The 18151-nt window shown below is 53.2% G+C and overlaps 1 pseudogene across 1 annotated transcript; it reads right to left on the minus strand.

The window, feature by feature from the left end:
- Positions 1-2567: 2567 nt before the first annotated feature.
- On the minus strand, positions 2568-16554 carry LOC149992542 (immunoglobulin heavy variable 1-3 pseudogene; annotated as a pseudogene). Its single transcript, XR_016508256.1, has 3 exons — positions 16468-16554; positions 16072-16382; positions 2568-2645 (listed from the first exon to the last, which is right to left on the minus strand). The product of XR_016508256.1 is annotated as an immunoglobulin heavy variable 1-3 pseudogene (transcript).
- Between the last annotated feature and the right edge of the window lie 1597 nt (positions 16555-18151).

Here is an 18151-nt window from a genome sequence, read left to right on the forward strand (position 1 = left end):
CCTGAGGTTGGTGGAGAAGTGGGTGGGGTCATGGAGCTCTTGGGAGGTCAGCTCAGCTCCAGATTCTCTTCACACCCCCTTTCCCATGGAAGGAGGAGGGGTGAGCAGGCGGGGGGAGAAGGTGAGGACTGGGACCCTGGAGAGGGCTTTCAGTCAAGCTCCCTGGCCGTGGGGACAGGCCTGAGACCAGGTTCTGGGAGGGCCTCCCATATGGCAGAAGCACTGTCCTGTCCCCTGGCTGAGGACGGGCCTCCTGGGGTGTGGTCAGGGCAGCTCTAGGCAGGAGGGGTGGGCACTTCTGGGTGCTGGAGGCCTGGTCTTCACAACCTGGAATGCTCACCTGGACACCGGTGAGGTGGTGGTAGCTCTCTGCCTGCAGTGTCCCTGTGTCTGCTCAGGAGCCGACTGAGGGGTCACCAGCCTCTTGGAAGGACAACAGGAGGGGATAGGCCCAGCCGTGAGCAGGGACAGTGGGTTCTGAGCATGGGCCGAGTCACTGTGGGAGCTACCCCAGTAACCCACAGTGACAGAGGCCGGGACAATATGGCCTGTCCTGGGGCCCGGGGTGGAAGGACACAGTTCACAGCTGCTCACCGGGTCTGGTCGGGGTCACCGCCCCTCCAGCCATCCTCAAAGGAACAAGCCAAGGCGGGTGCTGACTCAGGAAGCTGAGCTGCAGACACAGCAGGAAGATGGGGCTCAATTGAGGGTTCCCTGGGTCTCCTGAGGTCCCGAGATTCACCTGCAGACGCATCTTCCAGAGTGGTCCCTGCAGCCTGGTGCGGGCGGGGTGCGGGGCAGGGCCAGGGCTCTGGGCTGCCTGCCTGGGCTCCCAGCCTCCGCCTTTGCTGAGTGTCTGCCTCAGTGTCTCCACTGAGGGTGGGGCTGGCGGGTGGGTGAGGGGTGCCTCTGCCGGAGCCCAGCACTCTCCCTGGGCTCCCTTGTGGTCAGGAGCTGGCCCTGTGCTCAGCCAGACCGCAGCTCTGAGGCTTGCAGGCGCTGGCCCCTCAACCTTCCCCTGTGTGGCTGGCCTGGGCCTCCCGATTTCTCCCACCCCCGCCCGGCACTGCCCCTCCAACACCCTGGAGGCCGCCGTCCACAAAGCCCCTCTGGAGCACAGACCTTGGGCTAAGCGGCCATCTTCCAGGGCCAGAGGACAGTGGCCTCAGGGCCCCAACTGAAACCGGTGAGCTGCCAGGCCTGGAGTGAGAGGTCCTGAGGGTGCTGGCGGTGCTGGGGAGCAGTGCTGAGTTGACCCTGGTAGCTGCTGGGGGGTCACTGTGGTCACTGTAGTCATTTAGACCATTTAGTCTGACACCCTATGACAATACTGGGGTCTGGGGCCTGGACGGCGCCCAGTAACTGGGGCAGAGCTGCAGCCCCCTGGGGTGGGCTGGGAGGGGAGAAGAGGTGCCCCGGATGCCTGTGCATGAAGCCCGGGGAAGCTGGATGGGCTGGACATGGAGATTCCGGTTTTGCTGTTCTGGGGTGGGGAGGGAGTTCAAGCCGCTTCCCACTGGTGGGGACAGTGCACCAGGGGCCCAGCCTGGCTGGTAAGACTGCCTGTGGGGGTCTTGGTGAGCTCGGGCTTAGGTGGGCATCTAGTCTGCCTCTGATGTCTGGGGTTGGGGGTCCCGGGTCATTGAATGGGGTAGGCAGCCCCTGGGGGACCCTCGCTCGGTTACATGAGGGGTTGGGCTACCCCGAGGACCCACCTGGGCCTGCCTCTGCCCGGGGGAAGCATTAGGTGGCAGGCTGCATCGGGATCAGGGGATGGGCGGGGCAGCAGCTGGGGATGGGGGAGGCATAGGGCTGGGCAGGGCGGTATCTGCTCCCCAACGTCACCACCCTTAGCTGCTGCCACTGAGGGCCGGTGTGCGTGCTGGGCTGACCGACTGGAAAGGTCTGGCTTCATCTCTGCAACGTGTCTGTGTGTCACTCAATGGGCCGCTGAGAAACCTTCAGTCACACTCTCTACTCCCCGAAGCTGCCCTCCCAGGAAGGTCCATCGGCTGGGGCAGCCTCTGGGTCGGAAGCCTGGATGTGGCCAGCGTCTGAGTGTGCAGAGGGTGTGCAGCCAGAGTGGGGGAGGCCTGGGGCTGAGGACAGGACGAGGCCCTGGGCAGTGTCCTCCCCCCAGAACTGGGCAGCCCAGCCCGGCCGGGTGGAGCAAGAGCCTGTGCTGCTGGATTGGGGTGGGCCAGCTGCTCCGAGGGGTTTTCCCTGGAGGCCAGTCACTGTGACTGGTTTTCTCCGTGGTGCATGAGACACACGGTGGCCGAGAGCCTGCACAGCCCTGCTCCCGGGGAGAGGCTTCTGGAGCCCCTCAGGCCTGCCGGGAACAGGGCGCAGCGCTGGCCCAGCTCTCCCTGAGGGTGTCTGGCGTCCTGCCTGTGGGGACATTTCTCTCGGACTATCTGCCCAGGGCGCCTCTGACGAGCTTGATTCCTGCTGGTGTTGAGCGCGGGACTGTTTCTGCCAGCCTGCTGGGCTTGGGCAGGAGCGTGTGGGGTCAGCGAGGCCAACTCAGAGCCCTCGGAGGCCCCAGCTGCGGGTGAGTGCTGGGCTCAGGGGCCGCTGCGCTGGCTGGAGGGGGCCCTGGAGGCCGAGTCGGGGCCACCGCCCTGGGAGCAGCCCTCATGGCCCTGAGGGCCCGGAGGTTACGCTTGGGTTTATGGCACCAGGCTTGTCACTGTGGTAGCTATATCCGTAGTAACACAGTGGGAGGGTCCTTGGCAAAAACTCCTGCATGTGGTGGGAGGGCCCTTCCCTGCAGAGACCCATGGTCCTGGTGTCTGGTGGGCCCGTCTGCTCAGGCCCATTGGGGTCATGATCCCACGGCATCAGCAGGACAGACTCATGTGGGGGACGCCGTGGGGGCCATGTCTTCGCTGTGCCTGACACCCCGTGGGTGGGTTTGTGTCACCCCGTGGGTGGGTTTGTGTTGTGGGATGCACCGCTGTGGTACCACCATACCCATGGTGCTCTGGCCCCGTTCAAAATCCAGCGGCGGTGTCGCTGCTTTGCTGAGGGCAGGGCAGGGTTTGGGCTCCAAGCGGGGTTTTTGATGGGCTCTGCGACATTGTGGCTATAACAGCTACTCCCAGTACAGTAGTAGTAGCACAGTGACACAGACCCACCCTCAATCCCCGACACTGGGGGCCGGGCCCAAGGGGCTCGGGATTCAGGGCTGACTTGTGGAGGGAGGTAGAGCCCCAGGGAGGCTGTGGGCAGGTTCAGGGCTGGGGGCCTCTTCCGGCTGGTTGACGACACTATGCCCGGCTCTGTCCTGAGGCTCCTCGGCAGGGCACGGCCGCCTCAGCCTACTGTCTGTTCCCACTTTGGAACCCAAGCCCATTGCAACAGCCTTCTTGGTTAATAACTTGTCCCCAATCTGTGTAGGGGTCACCGTGGGGACTTTGGTCCTCCAGGGGCCAGCAAGTGAACCCCACATGGGAACTGGCTCCTGCTGCTGCTGACTCTGGGACTCCAGGTCCAAATCGTATTTGCTGTCCCACGGAATGTCTAGAAGAACAGCACAGCCTTGCCCCACCTGGGCAGCAGCCTCAGACCCTGCCTCCCGCCCCTCCCTGGCTATGTCCCTCCCAAACCACCTGCGGGTGCTGTCTTCTCTGAACCTGCCTGGAGTGCACCATTACAAGGATGGAGACCTCAGTGATTCCCCTCCCCAGGGGCCAGGCCATCCCTGGATGCATCTTCAGGCCTATTTGCTCCAGCAGGACTTGGAGCACCTGCAGGGGAGGAGATGCAGGTGCAGGGAGGCCCAGGGGAGGCCCAGGTGCAGGGAGGCCCAGGAATGTCCCCTCCCGGGCTCCCCCTTCCCTTGTGTTCCCCTGCCCTGGGTGCCTTTGGCCATGGCAGCACAGGGCTCTGCCTTTCTGTGGACACATTTCCTGCTTAGCCCTTTGGGGCTCCAGGCCTGGAGCACAGCCTGATTCTGTTTAGGCCCCTCAGTGGCTTCTGGGCATGCAGTCCTTGTGATTATGTGTGATTGGTTGTCATTAGGCCTCAAAGCTCTGGCCTGTTCAGTGGGATTTCCCTCTGCAGGCCTTCAACGGTCAAGCAGGGCAACCCACATTGGGGAAGGCAATCTGCCTCACCCAGTCCACTGATCTAAAACACCCTCACGAAACCCCCAGATAATGTTTGAACAAATATGCGGGCACCCGTCACTGGTCAAGCGGGCCCCTAAATTAACTGTTGCATGACCCATGTTTCCCACCCTCTTAGCAGACTCAGAGAGCCTTCATCCCACATCATCCTCAATAGCATCTTCATGATCCACCACTAGGAGATTTTTCTGGTGAATGAGGGAGAAATCAGAGGAAATGGCTCATGAAGCTCACAGGGGGACCCTAGCATGTGTGTTAACAGCAAAGGCTGCAGTAAAACACCAGAGTAGCCCCTTGGTTCACACCTTACAGCTCACAGAGCAAATGTGACTCCACACCTTTGAGAACAGCTCCGTGCAGAACATCTAATTCAGTACTCTCAGATCCTCCAGGAGAAGCAACATTTGAGGCCCTGATGCGCTCCCAACGGAGCACCAATGGGAACAGCTGTGGGGCCTCTGCCTGCAGGCAGTTCCTCACACCTGAACCGTCCCCAGCGGAACCACAGGAGGAGCCACAGTGGCACTGCTGGGAGGTCCTCACGGCAGCCCCTCAGCCCACCTGGAGCTTCCCTCCTGCTGGGAACGAAGGCTCTGACAGTGGGTGGGGAAGCGGTTCCTCATGTCACGCCTGGTGACTGACCGCGCTGGCCACCACCCTGCCTCCCATGTGTGGGGAGACGGTGGGAGCCAGGGGGCTGGTTGTAGGAGGGCCACCTACAGGGTGGAAATCTGTCTCTAAACGGCACACCCAGTGCCCCATCCACAGCATCACGGGGTTTCCCTGATTCACTTTAAAGCCTGACTGTGGCCCAGAAAGAGGAGACACTGTCCCACGTGAGCTCTTCATCCCCAGCCACCTGTTTTGTTCTGCTGCCCGTTCCGAGCCCAGAGGGAGGTCCAGGCTCCCTTGCAGACGGGGCCCTGCTGGGGGAGGGGACGTTGCTCTGACAAACCAGACTCTCCAGGCTCTCAGAGGCCCAAACAGCTTCCTTCTGAAAACCTAATTTTGTGCTGGGTTCTGAGAAGTTCTGATGCAAGGTGGGAAAGGGGACCAAAGAAGGTTCCGAGGGAAGCAGTGAAACCTGCCGCGTTCCATGCAGCGTGGGAATGACCTGCCCCAGAGTCTGCCCAGAGCCCACGGCGCGGCTTTGGAATCTGGACAGGAAGCCTGGCTGGTGGTGGTGCTGTGAGAGACGTCACCATCGAGGTGAGCCACACTGCCTCCCTGAGCCTCATCTACATGGTCACCCCAGCAGAGCCTGCCCCGCAAGCCCACAAGAGGCTTCAGGGGAAAGGCCTGCTTTTCTATTCAGAGATTATGCAATTATTTACATAGAAAATCTTAAGTAATCTGAAAATATATATATATTCAAACTAATTAGTATACAATCACCAAGCAACAGGAAAATAAAATTGAAAAGGAAAAAATAACTAATAATATAAAAACAAAGAGAAACCACCTTAGGATACATCTAAAATTTGATGCACAAGATCTGTCCAGTGAAAGATATAAAACGTTGCTCAGAGAATACGAACAAAGGAAGAGATAGACCATACATTGTGTTCGTGGATAGAAAGTTCAAAGTAATTAGGATGCCAGTTGTCCCTAAATAACATTTATAGTTCCAATTCAAAACCCCAGTCAAAACCCCAACATGTTTTTGAAATAAACAAGCTGCTACCAAAAATTTTGTGAAGATGCAAAACAGCTGGCATAGCAACACATCTTAAAGGACACACTTGGAGTGATGGAGATTCACGTAAACGCATGGTGATTAAGTCCCCATGGAGTGGGCACAGAATAGACACAGGGCACACAGGGCACAGCGTGGAGCCTGTGGACACCGTCATTCATTTGATGACAAGTCATAGATGCAGGGGTGGCCGGCAGCTTTACTCTTGTCCCCATCGCTGGTGGCAGCACAGAGGGTCGTGGCCATGCTGGGTGAGAGCTCGGGGTTTCTTGCAGAACAACACATTCTCACCACAGGATCCAACAACCAGACCCCTTGGTGTTTATGCAAAGGAGCATGAGAACCATGTCCATAGGGAAACCTGCACGCAGTGTTCGTAGCAGATTCATTCACATTTGCCAAAACTTGGGAACAACCCATACGTCCTTCAGGAGGTGCGTGGATGATACACTGCGGTCCATCCTGACAGTACACACTGCAGCGTCCCATGGATTTGGCAGAAACACCAAAGGGTGTGAAGGAAGTGTGATGTAGCGACGCCTGGAGAACCAAGCCAGGCAATTATTTCAAGAAAGTGAAAGTGACCAGTGGGGACGGAGGCAAGGAAGAGGTGGTGCAGACTGAGATGAAAGAGAACATTGGTTGCATTTGACATCACAGCATGTTCTACAACACGGGAGCATGTGTTAGAATTGGTTGTGTAGACAAAACCTAGAATGAGTGCATCTGGTTGATTTTACATATGCAGTTTTTGGTGTGTGTGTGTGGTAGACTCTGTAAGTACAATAAATTCCATTGATACTTCTAGAAAATGGTATAAAGAAAAGGCGTAAAATCAGTTTAAATGTGTGTGGGAAGACTTATGCTCATTTAATATACAATCTTTGGTTTTTGTCTCACTTTTGGGTAGGGCACTAGGTCATTTCTTTTTGCTGTTTATTAAATTTCTCCTAATTGGTTTTTAAGCCTCAGATTCCTCTCTCAATCCTGCTTCAAATCTCTTTCTGCAATTTTAGGACTAACAGCTATCTCCCTGTATACCTGGGCTCTGGTCATAGGTTACATTGGTAACATTACAGGTGACAGACCACCCAGCCCTTCCCTGACTGCGATCTGACCCCAGCTGCCTATGGTCTTGTCCATCAGGATGCTCTTCCACTCATGGGGCACCTGGAGGTTCTCTCAGCACATGCGCAAAGTGTTGCAGGTGCTCTCAGGCCAGTCACAGTGTGTCTCCACCTGACACAGGCCTGCCCTGCAGTAGAGTCTGAGTGACCTGACATCACGTGTCTGCCTCTCATGGGCTCAGAAGAGGGGCTGAGGCCAGCTCCAGGTCACCTGAGTGTACCTGGCCCTGGGTTCTCACGGAGGGACTGACACAGGAGATGGACATGAGGCGATGGGTGTGTATTTAAGGCAAAATGTACCAGGGCTGGAAAGAAGAGTGGAGCCCCAGCCACATGGGGCTTCATGCCCAGGATAGATTTAGTGAGTGTTTGGACAGAAGACAGAGGTTTCTGGGGATCCTGGATGAACAGCAGAGGGTGGCAGGGGTCAGGTGGTTCTCATGATCCATGTGGGTTCTGCACGTGAAGCTGAGACACGTTGAAGGATTCAGCCCCCAGGCCCACGTTCAGAGACCCACTCAGAACGCTGCCCAGCAGTCCTGTGACAGGGCTCCATCTCTGGGCTTGCCTCCTGCCTCTGTCTTGGGGACACCGAGAGCTGGGTCTGGCTCCCAGGCTCAGTGCATCTCCATCCAGGACACTGATGGGAGAGACAGAAGGGATTGACGCTGAACATCAACGTGCAGCCATGTGGGTGAGAGGAAAGTCACTAACTGCCCCCAAAGGGGACAGGGTTCCTCATGGGGAAGAAAGCGTGGGGCTGATCATTCTCACGTGGGACGCTCGGTGCTGTGTGAAGAAGAGAGTGTGACTCAGCACATGGATTCAGAATTGCCGGCTCAGCACTGCACTGGAGTGTGGGGGAATCATTCTCAGTCAAGGCACAATGAGACTTACTAACTCATTTTGTTTGCAAGCAGACCACATAGGGACAGGGTGACAATAAGGACCCAGGTGAGAAAGCAACCATATCTGCAAACACAGTTACTTCTTGCTTTTTTGCCTGCAGAGAATGTAAGAAATTAAAGACAAAGGAAAGCAGGACTTGCCCCAGGGGACAATAAGTGGGGAAGACATCGTTGCCTCAAAGGGAAGCCCTTCAGAAACCCCTCTGGGAACCAGCTTCTGAGCTGGATCCCTGCATTTAGCAGGGCTGATGTCTCTGGTGTCCTGTATGCTCCCTGGTGACACCGATGTTCCTGGTGTCCTTAGCACCCCCTGGTGACACTGATGTCCCTTTGTGCTATGAGCACCCCCTGGTGGCACTGATGTCCCCCTGTGCTCTGAGCACCTCCTACTGGCCCTGATGTCCCTGATGTTCTAAGCGCCCCCTGGTGGCACTGATGTCTCCTTTTGCTCTGAGTGCTATCTGCAGGGACTGATGTCCCTCTGTGCTCTGAGCGCCCCCTGGTGGCACTGATGTCTTCTTGTTATCTGAGGGCCCTCCGTGGCATTGACGTCCCCTGCTGTCCTGAGCAACCTCTGCAGCACAAGCCTCCTCTCTCCCACAGAGAGGTTTCTGTCTGGGCTCACACTGACTTCCCAGCTGAATTCATGTCCAGACCTACCCTCGCCACACCCTGTACTGTCACATAGTCCCCTCAGTCGACCCACCCAGGGTAGGTTTGCTTTCACTCTCTTGTTGGTAGCAAGTGGCCACAGCAGATGTCTGGAACCTGGCTTCATTCAGGATCTTCTTTTCCACCATTCCCACTGACAGTGTCCCTGAAAAGGGATATGAGGGAGACAGAGGGCTCGGTCACCCTAAAGACACCCCTCTTGTTACTTGGGCTCTGGGTGGTGCTGGCTCCAGTCCAACATTCTCAAGGTCATCCCTCATGACACTACATCTCCTCTGAGGTGGTAATTCCAAGGAAGGAGCTGCACTGTGGCAAAGGCATTCAGATGCCAGGCTGGCTTTCCTATAGCTTGGGTTTTGTGGGCCACAGCCATGTCACCCACATGTGGTGCAAGAAACTGTTTTGAACCCAACATCTAGTGATGATGCAGGATGTCCAGGGAGCCTTGCAGGGGGATGACCCCTTTGTCCCTCTCGACTGTTACTCCCTCAGCTACCTGGAGGAGGTTGCTCTCTCCATGGTCACTGTGGACACATGTTAAGGGGACCTGAAAGGTGTTATGAGGTTGGATGACTTTGCCTATTATATCAAACTCCTCAAGGATTTCTGAAGTTTAGATCATGTAGTTTCTCAGATAGTGGCAGACAACAGCCCAAGAGAAGCCATGTATACGCTGGGGTACAAAGAAGAGAGGCAGCCCCTCTTCTCTCAACAAACACATGTGCAGGCTCCAGGTTCAGTCCTACGATATGTGCAGAACCCCTAGGGAGTGTAAAGGCTGTCTCATGAGTTCAAGTTCAGTTTACACTCTATACAACAGTGTGTCAAAATGTGCCCAGTTCCTGGTAAGTCTAGTGTATGGCAGGAGCTCAGCTCCAGGCAGGTTAGCTTTGGATTTGGTGAGACTGAAAAATGACAGTGAAGCGTTGGAGAGGGAGCTCATACCAAGTTTATTCTCATGGCAGCAGGCGAGACAGCACCATATCAACCACACTGCCTGACAACAGGGGCATATGTATATGAAGAGACAGAAGTGGCACAGGGCCAGCCAGAACTGTGGGACAGGGTGGCACTTGCACACTAAGGTGCTCTTTTAGACAAAGTGAGCTGGGAAAATACATGTGTGTGGAGGCAGGGATTCTGGCTACGGTCACCCTGACATGACATCTAGGTAGTTTAACTGACTCCATGTTCCAAAGTCTTGATCTAAGGCACCACATCAGCATTATAGTCATTTATAGTGTGAGACATCCAACCATCATGGACAACAGTGTGGTGCCAGGGAATCCATTTTATAACAATAATGTAACCAACATTTACACTCCTCTTCAGCCACATCTAGGCTTAATTGTGATTAGGAATGGGCCTCATGAACTTGGTTTTCCTCTAGTCCTTTATGGTCTATGAAAACAACAACAACTAACCTCATCATGCTGGGTGTTCCTAAGACATTATTTATTGTTATCAATTGTAACCAGCCACTTAATCAGGAGAAGTTTTGCTCTGTATTATGATGAGGAGCCATGTTGGCCAGGGCAGGGCCACCTGCATCATGAACAGGTAGCTGTACTGACAGATGCCTTCGGTAACTGCTCCATGGTGCCTGCAGCAAATACAGTTAATTATGGTGGGAAACACGGCACCTACCAGAGTGGACTCGAGCATTCAGATAAAAGCCTGACACTTGCTGGATGTGGAAACTCTGGTGGACGACAGAGAGCAGTGTGACTGCGGGTCCTTCCAGCAGTGATGACAACCCACGCTGCTGAGGTGCCTGCAGCTTTGCACCTGGAAGCGCTTGTCACTCAGGCAGGTGTTGCACAAACTGCACCTACTCACCCCCGGGGACGCTCTGCAGGCCAGTCCCAAACATATGTGATCCCCTGGGCACTGCCTCAGGCAGACCCTCACGTGCCCTGAAGATGTTTATCTGTGAGGCGGAGCCCCGTGTACTGAAGACGGCTGCTGCCACCATGGAAAGTGTACTGACCGCACTGGGCACGGCAAGGAGAACATTGGTGAAGGTGCACTGAACGGACCAGGTGCCTCCTACAGCATGAGTACAGAGGGTCACTGATTTGGACAGTGTATGAGAGGTGGCAGCACAGACTAATGTGTTGTGCTGACACTGACGTTTGGAGTGGACGCCTACAGTGTGCCAATGCCGTGCATCTGCTCGGTTGCAGGAATATGTGGGATTCCATCAGTCTCTGAGAGAGGGGTCCTTGTGGTTTGTGGTATATTTACACCTTGGGCCAGAAACTACTGGTTTTGGCCATGTGAGGCCTCGTGCTCCTATGGTGATGGGAAGTCTGTGTCAACAGCACAAACAGTGGTTCTCTGGCTGCCATGAACTATGACGGTCACCCTTCGAAATACAACCTCAGGGGAATTTGCAACAATAAAGGGAACTGCCATTGCCACATAGTCTGAGACCATCCGTGGTACATCCAGAAACGTGCTGGAGGCAGTGTTGACAGCGAACTCCCTCCAAGAAGAATGAGGTCAGTGACGTAAAGTGATCTTTCTGTGTTGTATTTGGACACACGTAAGTCTTCCTAGCTGCCCTCCTTTTCAGAGTAGCCATCAGCGTGTGAACTGTCAAGGCCACTACAGCCAAGGAAGTGGAAGGTGATGAAAACCAAGCAGCTTTCCAACACCGTGTAGCTCAGGGGAGTGAGAAGCGGGGTGTTTTCCCACCCGCTCTCTGACATTAAGCTTGAAAACACATGACAGTGTCTCTATAGCTTTTGTAAGCCTTTCAGAGCCTCCCTGGGCCGAACTCTGGCCTGGAGAGGAGACCTGGTCAGCAGCTGGTTTGGACCTGTGGCTGCCTGACTGAGGATTAGGGACTGTTGCCCCCAGTTCCTTTAGGGCCGGTTCCTGTAAGGTCCCCGCAGTCGGGCTCCTGAGGACTGAGGCCGTCCTCAGTCTGCAGGGAGCCCCTCCTCTAACAAACTGGGTTCAGGGCCATGGTGGGCTCCTCCCAACTAACCCAGGCTGCTCCCCACAGGCGTGGCTATGAGAGATGGCTCACTGTCCTCTTTGTGAGACCAGTGCCGTCCTGGAGAGCACACTTTCCGGTGCCGAGGCTGCGATCATTCGGTGGCATTCAGTCCAAAGGGAGGTAGCAGAGGCCATCACTGCCTCTGGCCCTCCGAGGGGCCCACATGGCCATGCCCCTCCCCCCACCTGCACCTTTCAGAGAAGGGCAGATCGTGTGCAGGCTGAGCCGCGTGAGGGCCACACGCCACCCTGACCACAGGCCTGCGGGGCTGGAGAGCCAGTCTCCCTTGGTATCTAAAGAGTTTCCAACAAACCAGTATTGCAATCCTGGCTGGTGGGGCTCATGCCCGCATGGGAATCAAATGGTCACTGTTTCCAGTTTCATTGCCCCTCAGCGCACCTGCCTGGGTTGTGGCACAGGTTCCAGCTGGGGGCCTGCAAGAGGCATCAATCTGTTTTGCTCCCTCTTTCTTCCTTATTCCCCCAACTCTAAAAAATAAAATAAAATCTTAAAAAATAGTATTTTACATTGTAATGGGAAATTAATAAAAAATTTATTTCACATTGACAGTTAAAATTATATATATCTGCCATGCAGTGCAGGCACATCCTGTAGAATTTAAAAGACAAAAATTCTCACAAATGCAAGGACCAGGGGAATTGTGATGTACAGACATATTTGGGGGACGTTAGAGGGTGTAGCTGGGACAGGTGACTGTGCACATACTTCTTTAACCTCCCTTCTGTGACTGGTCATGTGGGGGGAGGGGGGATAGTGAGCAGGACCCCAGGGCCATGGAGCTCAGGGTCTAGGTCAGATTTAGGGAGAATTAGGTCAGTAGGTGACAGTGGTTTATGTTAAGGTGCGTTTACACCTCCACCCAGTAAATGAGCAGCAAAAGGGTAACATGGGGCAGAGAAGACAGAGGCCTGAAAGGTGGAGGGCCTAGGGGGTGATCACAACCCCCACTGGGTGAGGTGTGTCTGTCAGAAGGAAGGACAAATGTGAGGACATTGTGTGCATGTTGGGGCCTGGATGGGGCTGGACCCCTACCTGTGGGAAACGTTTCCAACCACAGGGAAGATGAGGGCACTCAGGGTGGTTCAGTGCTGAGGAAGGACAAGGACACATAGGAGTGTGGTGAAGGGAATGTCCCCAGGCAGAGGCTAGAATCTCACCTGAGGACAGACAGCATCTTCCATGTTGTCTGCTGTGAGACTGTGGGAAATCAGAGCCACAAAGAAGGAAGAAGTGTCCCTGGATGCAGCTGAGAGATTTGAAAGGAAACACCTGCTCCCTTCCTTCCCTACCAGGTCCACACCTGCCTCTGGGGCTGTGCTCTGTGCTCAGGGGTCAAGACTGCCTCCTGGTGTCCTGAACATGCCCTGCAGCCCAGTCCTCCTGTCCCCCCAAGGGAAGTTTGCTTCTGGGCTCAGATTGACTCCCTCTCACTTTGTCACTTGCACAGTAACACATCGCTGTGTCCTCAGCTCTCAGGCTGTTCATTTACAGATACAGCGTGTTCTTGTCATGTCTCTGGAGATGGTGAATCAGCCCTTCACAGAGTTGGCATAGTAGTGGTACCTCCATCTGCATTAATGTCTGAGACCCACTCCAGCCCTTTCGCAGAGACTGCAGGTTCGATCCCAGGTCTGGACTTGTAGGGGAAGCAACCAATCTCTCTCTCTCTCTCTCCCTTTATTTCTTCCTTTCTTTCTAAAAGCAATGAAAAACATGTCCTCTGGTGAAGAGAAAAAATACTAATGTAAACAATAAAATAATTACTTCCTACATTTTGTTCTGTGCCCTCCCCACTGACCTATCTGCTCCAGGAGATGAGTACATGACCTAGAAGAGTAAATTGTCATCGACGGACAATGATTTAAAATGAGAGATTCCTTTGAAAATCACCAGTGAAAATTCAACCCTCATGAACAGAAGAGGTTGTGTTCAGGAGACAGGAAGTTCCTACTGACAGTTTCCCCTACAAGGGATCAGAGTATGAACTAAGAACAGAGTGGGACCCTAGAGCATGTGGACCCAGTGTTGGAGGATGTGGAGCATGTGTGTGGATCATTGGGAGACAGAAGCGTGAATCCTACAGAGAAGCAGACAGTGCTCCTGGGTCATGTTCCTTCAGTGGCATTTGGTGTTCAATGTGCAACAAACTCACTCCCTCAATTTTGTTTTTATTCTCTAGACTCTGTGCTAAAACCAGTTAAAAAATTGGGGGCAGAAGGAAACTCATTTGACTGGAACTGCTTAGGTGAGGATGTAGGTAGTGATTGTGAAGTAAGCATGATGAAATTATAGAAATTACATTATGAAAAACCTTGATGCTAATGAGGAATATGAAATAACAGAAACTAAATGAAATCATAACTGATATGAAGAGCATCCTTTTTATTCATTCATTAACTATATTTCAATAGCCTCCCCTTTCTGGGGTTGGTGGATCTAACTTTCTATAAAACTGGTCAGCCTCAGTGGTTCAGCCTTATTTTCAACATCAGCATCCATGGCTCTGTGGACATGTGATATAGTTCTAATCAGGAATGCAAAAGGCAGTTTAACCCCTGTTTGAACAGAAGTTTCAGAAAAATTGTCTCTGTCCTCTTTTATTTGCTTTCATGTCTGCACATGACCACTGGAAATGTTGTCACTGCGTCCACATGAGATGAGCATCACCTGGGCATGAAGACACATGCTGCATGGATCAGTGTGCAGAGCAGGGGGGAGATCCTCCCAGGTACATGGGTGGTGAAATGAAGCCTGGAGCCAACAACTCCAGGTGTCTTGTTCTTTTTTAAAAGATTTTATATATTTATTTTTATTGAGAAGAGAAGGCGGGAGAAAGAGAGAGAGAAACATCGATGTGTGGTTACCTCTCATGTGCCCCCAACCGGGGACCTGGCCCACAAACCAGGCATGTGCCAGGACTGGGAATCGAACCTGCAGCCCTTTGGTTCACAGGCCAGCACTCAATCCACTGAGTCACACCAGCCAGGGCAGAATTCCTGTCCTTTATGTTGTAATTGTTCTCCTTGTATAGAAAGTTCAAGGTGCATCATTCACTTTCCTCAGCAATAACCTCACACAGTAATGTAGCCATTAATATAAAAAGTGAATTGATTTGTAAATTAACCCATTTTTTTACTCAGCAATAAAAAAAAAATGGGATCTTACCATATGGGAGAATGTAAACAGACCTAGAAGGTATTACGCTGAATGAAATAAGACAGATAGAGGAACACAAACACCATATGATCTCAGTTACATGTGGAATCTAACGAACAAAATAAAGAAACTAGCAGAATAGAAACAGACTCATAAGTCAGGGGAACAAAGCAGAGTTTTATAGGTGGGAGGGGAGTTGGGAGCCTGAGTGAAAAGGGTAAAGGGATTAAGAAGCCCAAATTGGCTGTTACAGATTAAACCCAGGGTGTAAAGCCCAGCACAGGGAATAGTCAGTAATGTTGTCATAACTAGTGTGGTGCCAGTGGGTTTTGGAAATATTGGACCATCACATCGCAACTTGTATAAATGTGTGACCACTGTGCTGTAGATTGGAAGCTCATATAAAGGAATATATAGAACGGCAACTGGAAAAGAAAAGAAGGGAATTAACCCAGGTTCCAGGAAGGCTAAGTTTAGGGTTGGGGCAGTGTGTGACAGGCAGGGGACATGGCTGAATCCCAGGACTGTGCTCACACGTGTTATGTTTATTGGGAAAATCCTGAAGATCCTGTAGGTTTATTAGAGACTCCCATTGAGAACCTCGACCTCGTATTATTCACCTGTTGTTCATATTTCAGTAACTAACTGGGGGCTGCTAACCAGGACTTACTATAAGAATCTGATTTGCTGAAAGGCCTTTCCTGTTTCTCTCTGAGATTTCTGCCCTGTGTCTGACAAATGCTCCATGTCCCCTTGGTATGTATGATTGTCATCAACGTGGAAATCCACAAAGCTGTCATGGGTCCCTCTGCCTCTACGTTGTGTCACCTACACTCGGTGTTGTGATTATGATGTCAAATCAATGACTGTCACCACTGGGGGGTGGTTTCTCCTAGGTTTTCGGTTCATATGACTCTGGTGCCCACTGTCCATCATGCATGTGTCCTGCTTCTTGCCAACTGTATGTGGCTGGGCTGCACTGTAGGGTCCAGCAGAGTCTCTGGTTAGATTCAGCCAACACGGATCAGAACATTTGATGATTCACTGGAATTGGGCACAAGAGTGTCTGAAAAAGGCTTTGCCTTTCTCCATGTGAGAACGTAGTGTTTCTTTACAACGGACTTTCCTAACTCAGAGACTTCAGAGGTGAGCACAGAATCAGGAATCTAGACAGGTTCCTTTGAGGGAAACAGTTACAGGAAGAGGAAACCAGTCAGGAAACCAGCCCAAACCTCCTACTGCACCTGCTCCTGGGATGGTCCTTGTGTACAGGGCCCCTAGGTGCCACCTGGTGGCCCCAGCCCATCCTGCAGGGCGGTTTGTGTCTGGGCTCAGGCTGACTCCCCATCACTGTGTCTCTCGCGCAGTAATACACGGCCGTGTCCTCGGCTCTCAGGCTGCTCAGCTCCATGTAGGCTGTGCTCGTGGACTTGTCTGCGGTGATGGTGACTCTGCCCCTGAACTTCTGTGCGTAGTTTGTGCCACCATTGTTAGTGTTAACATACCCAATCCACTCAAGCCCTTGTCCTGGGGCCTGTCGCACCCAGTGTATACCATGGCTGGTGAAGGTGTATCCAGAAGCCTTGCAGGAGACCTTCACCGAGGCCCCAGGCCTCCTCACCTCAGGCCCGGACTGCAGCAGCTGCACCTCAGAGTGGACACCTGTGGGGAGGAGGCAGGAGAGGGTGGAAATCCCTCATGACCTCCCAGGTTTCCTCCTCAACCCGGAGACTGGGGAGCCCCTTACCTGTAGCCACTGCCACCAGGAAGAGGGCTCTCCAGCTCCAGTCCATGGTGAGGGGCTGTGCCGTCAGGACCTCTGTAGGGGAGGGTGTGGCCGAGGGTGATGCTCTCAGGGCACAGACAGACCCACATTTAACCTAGTCTACCTCTTCTCATTTGCATATTCATGAGGCAGAGGCTTTCATAACTGAAGACTTGACTCTGCCTGAGAGAAGGTAGAGGACACAGGCACCCTGCTCAGTGGGACTTAGAGAGTCCAAGTCCTAATCAGTGTTGCAGGATCTGTGCCCTCTGCCAGGCCCCTGAGCTCTGTGCTGACAAAGTGCCTCCCACTGAGGAAGGAGCCCCCACGGGACATGCTCCTCATTGTAAGCCCGCCTTTGAGTGACACACACATATCACCTGGAAGAGTTTTGGGCTTTAAAACCTGAACATCTTATCCTGGGATCAGGGTGTCTACAAAATGCTGTACCTAGTGAGTTAATAAAACCATCACCATCTCTGGCTCCTTACAATTCACGTATTAAGACATCCTAGAAATACCTCCGTTGACTGTGGTCCCCATGTTGAGTTTGGTAAATGCTCTGATAGAATAAGATAGTTCCAGTCACCTCTTGTCCAACTCTTATTTTAGATGTTGTTAGAAATAGAGGAAGACCCAACCCTCAATAGAAATCACTCCACATCTCCCTCTGAACTTGCTCCTGGGGCAAGCACTCTGCTGCCCAGCCAGCACCCTGCACTTGAGGGTCACATCTGGGCTCACAGGGCATGGATCTGTCAGCATTTGAACTCCAGAATTACAGGCTGGGCCCTGACTTCATTATGCTCCCTCAAGGACCCCATGTGCTTTGACATCTCTGAACACAGAGAACTGACCTTACTTAACCCAGGTGACTCTTCAGGGAGCCTCCAGACAGGTCTCTCTCTTCCAGACAGGTCAAGCTCCCTTCCCTGGAGCTTCCAGATGCACTGACACAGCCAATACTTCTGACTCTGGAAGGTCTCAGGGGCTTTGGGGGACTCTAATATCTTCAAGTTCCTCTGCAGCAGGTCCCATCTGCTAATCCTTGCATTGGCCCTAAATCAATCAGTGCACTTCTACTGCTCAATGAATATCACACACACACACACACACACACACACACACACACACACACACACACTCTGATGCTTTTCATCATAATAACTCCAGGTCCCCCCTCTCCCCAGTTCCAAGCACATGGGCAGCATCCCCACTCTCACCCCAACCTAGTGAGTGACCTACTTTGACAACAGAACAAAAGCAGAGAAGATTGACATGAGGACCGGAGAATACTGGCCCTGTGGTTTCCTGTGCTCCCCACACCTGGAGCCAGCAGAGGCCATGGTGAGCTGGGTCCCACCTTGTCCTGGGAGGATCCAACCCAGGAGACCCTTGTCCAGTCAGTGTAGCCAGCACTGCTCAACATGTGGGGGTCACACTGACCCACAGCCCTCAGGTCTCACTCTCAGAGTTCACAGCCTGGAGCCCCGAGAGCGGGATCACTGGACATTAGATGGGTGTCTCCTCAGGAGCAGAAGCAGGTGCTGAGGCAGAAACAGGAAAAGTGTCTGTGGGTCAGTGTCAGCGTCATTTTCCACTGTGCCCCCTGGTGGCCTTAGTGCCCCCTGCAGCCCAGGCCTCCTGTCTCACACAGGGAGGTTTC

This window comes from Furipterus horrens, unplaced genomic scaffold (genome assembly GCF_987537825.1).
Source record: "Furipterus horrens unplaced genomic scaffold, mFurHor1.1.pri manual_scaffold_15, whole genome shotgun sequence".
Lineage (NCBI taxonomy): Eukaryota > Metazoa > Chordata > Mammalia > Chiroptera > Furipteridae > Furipterus > Furipterus horrens.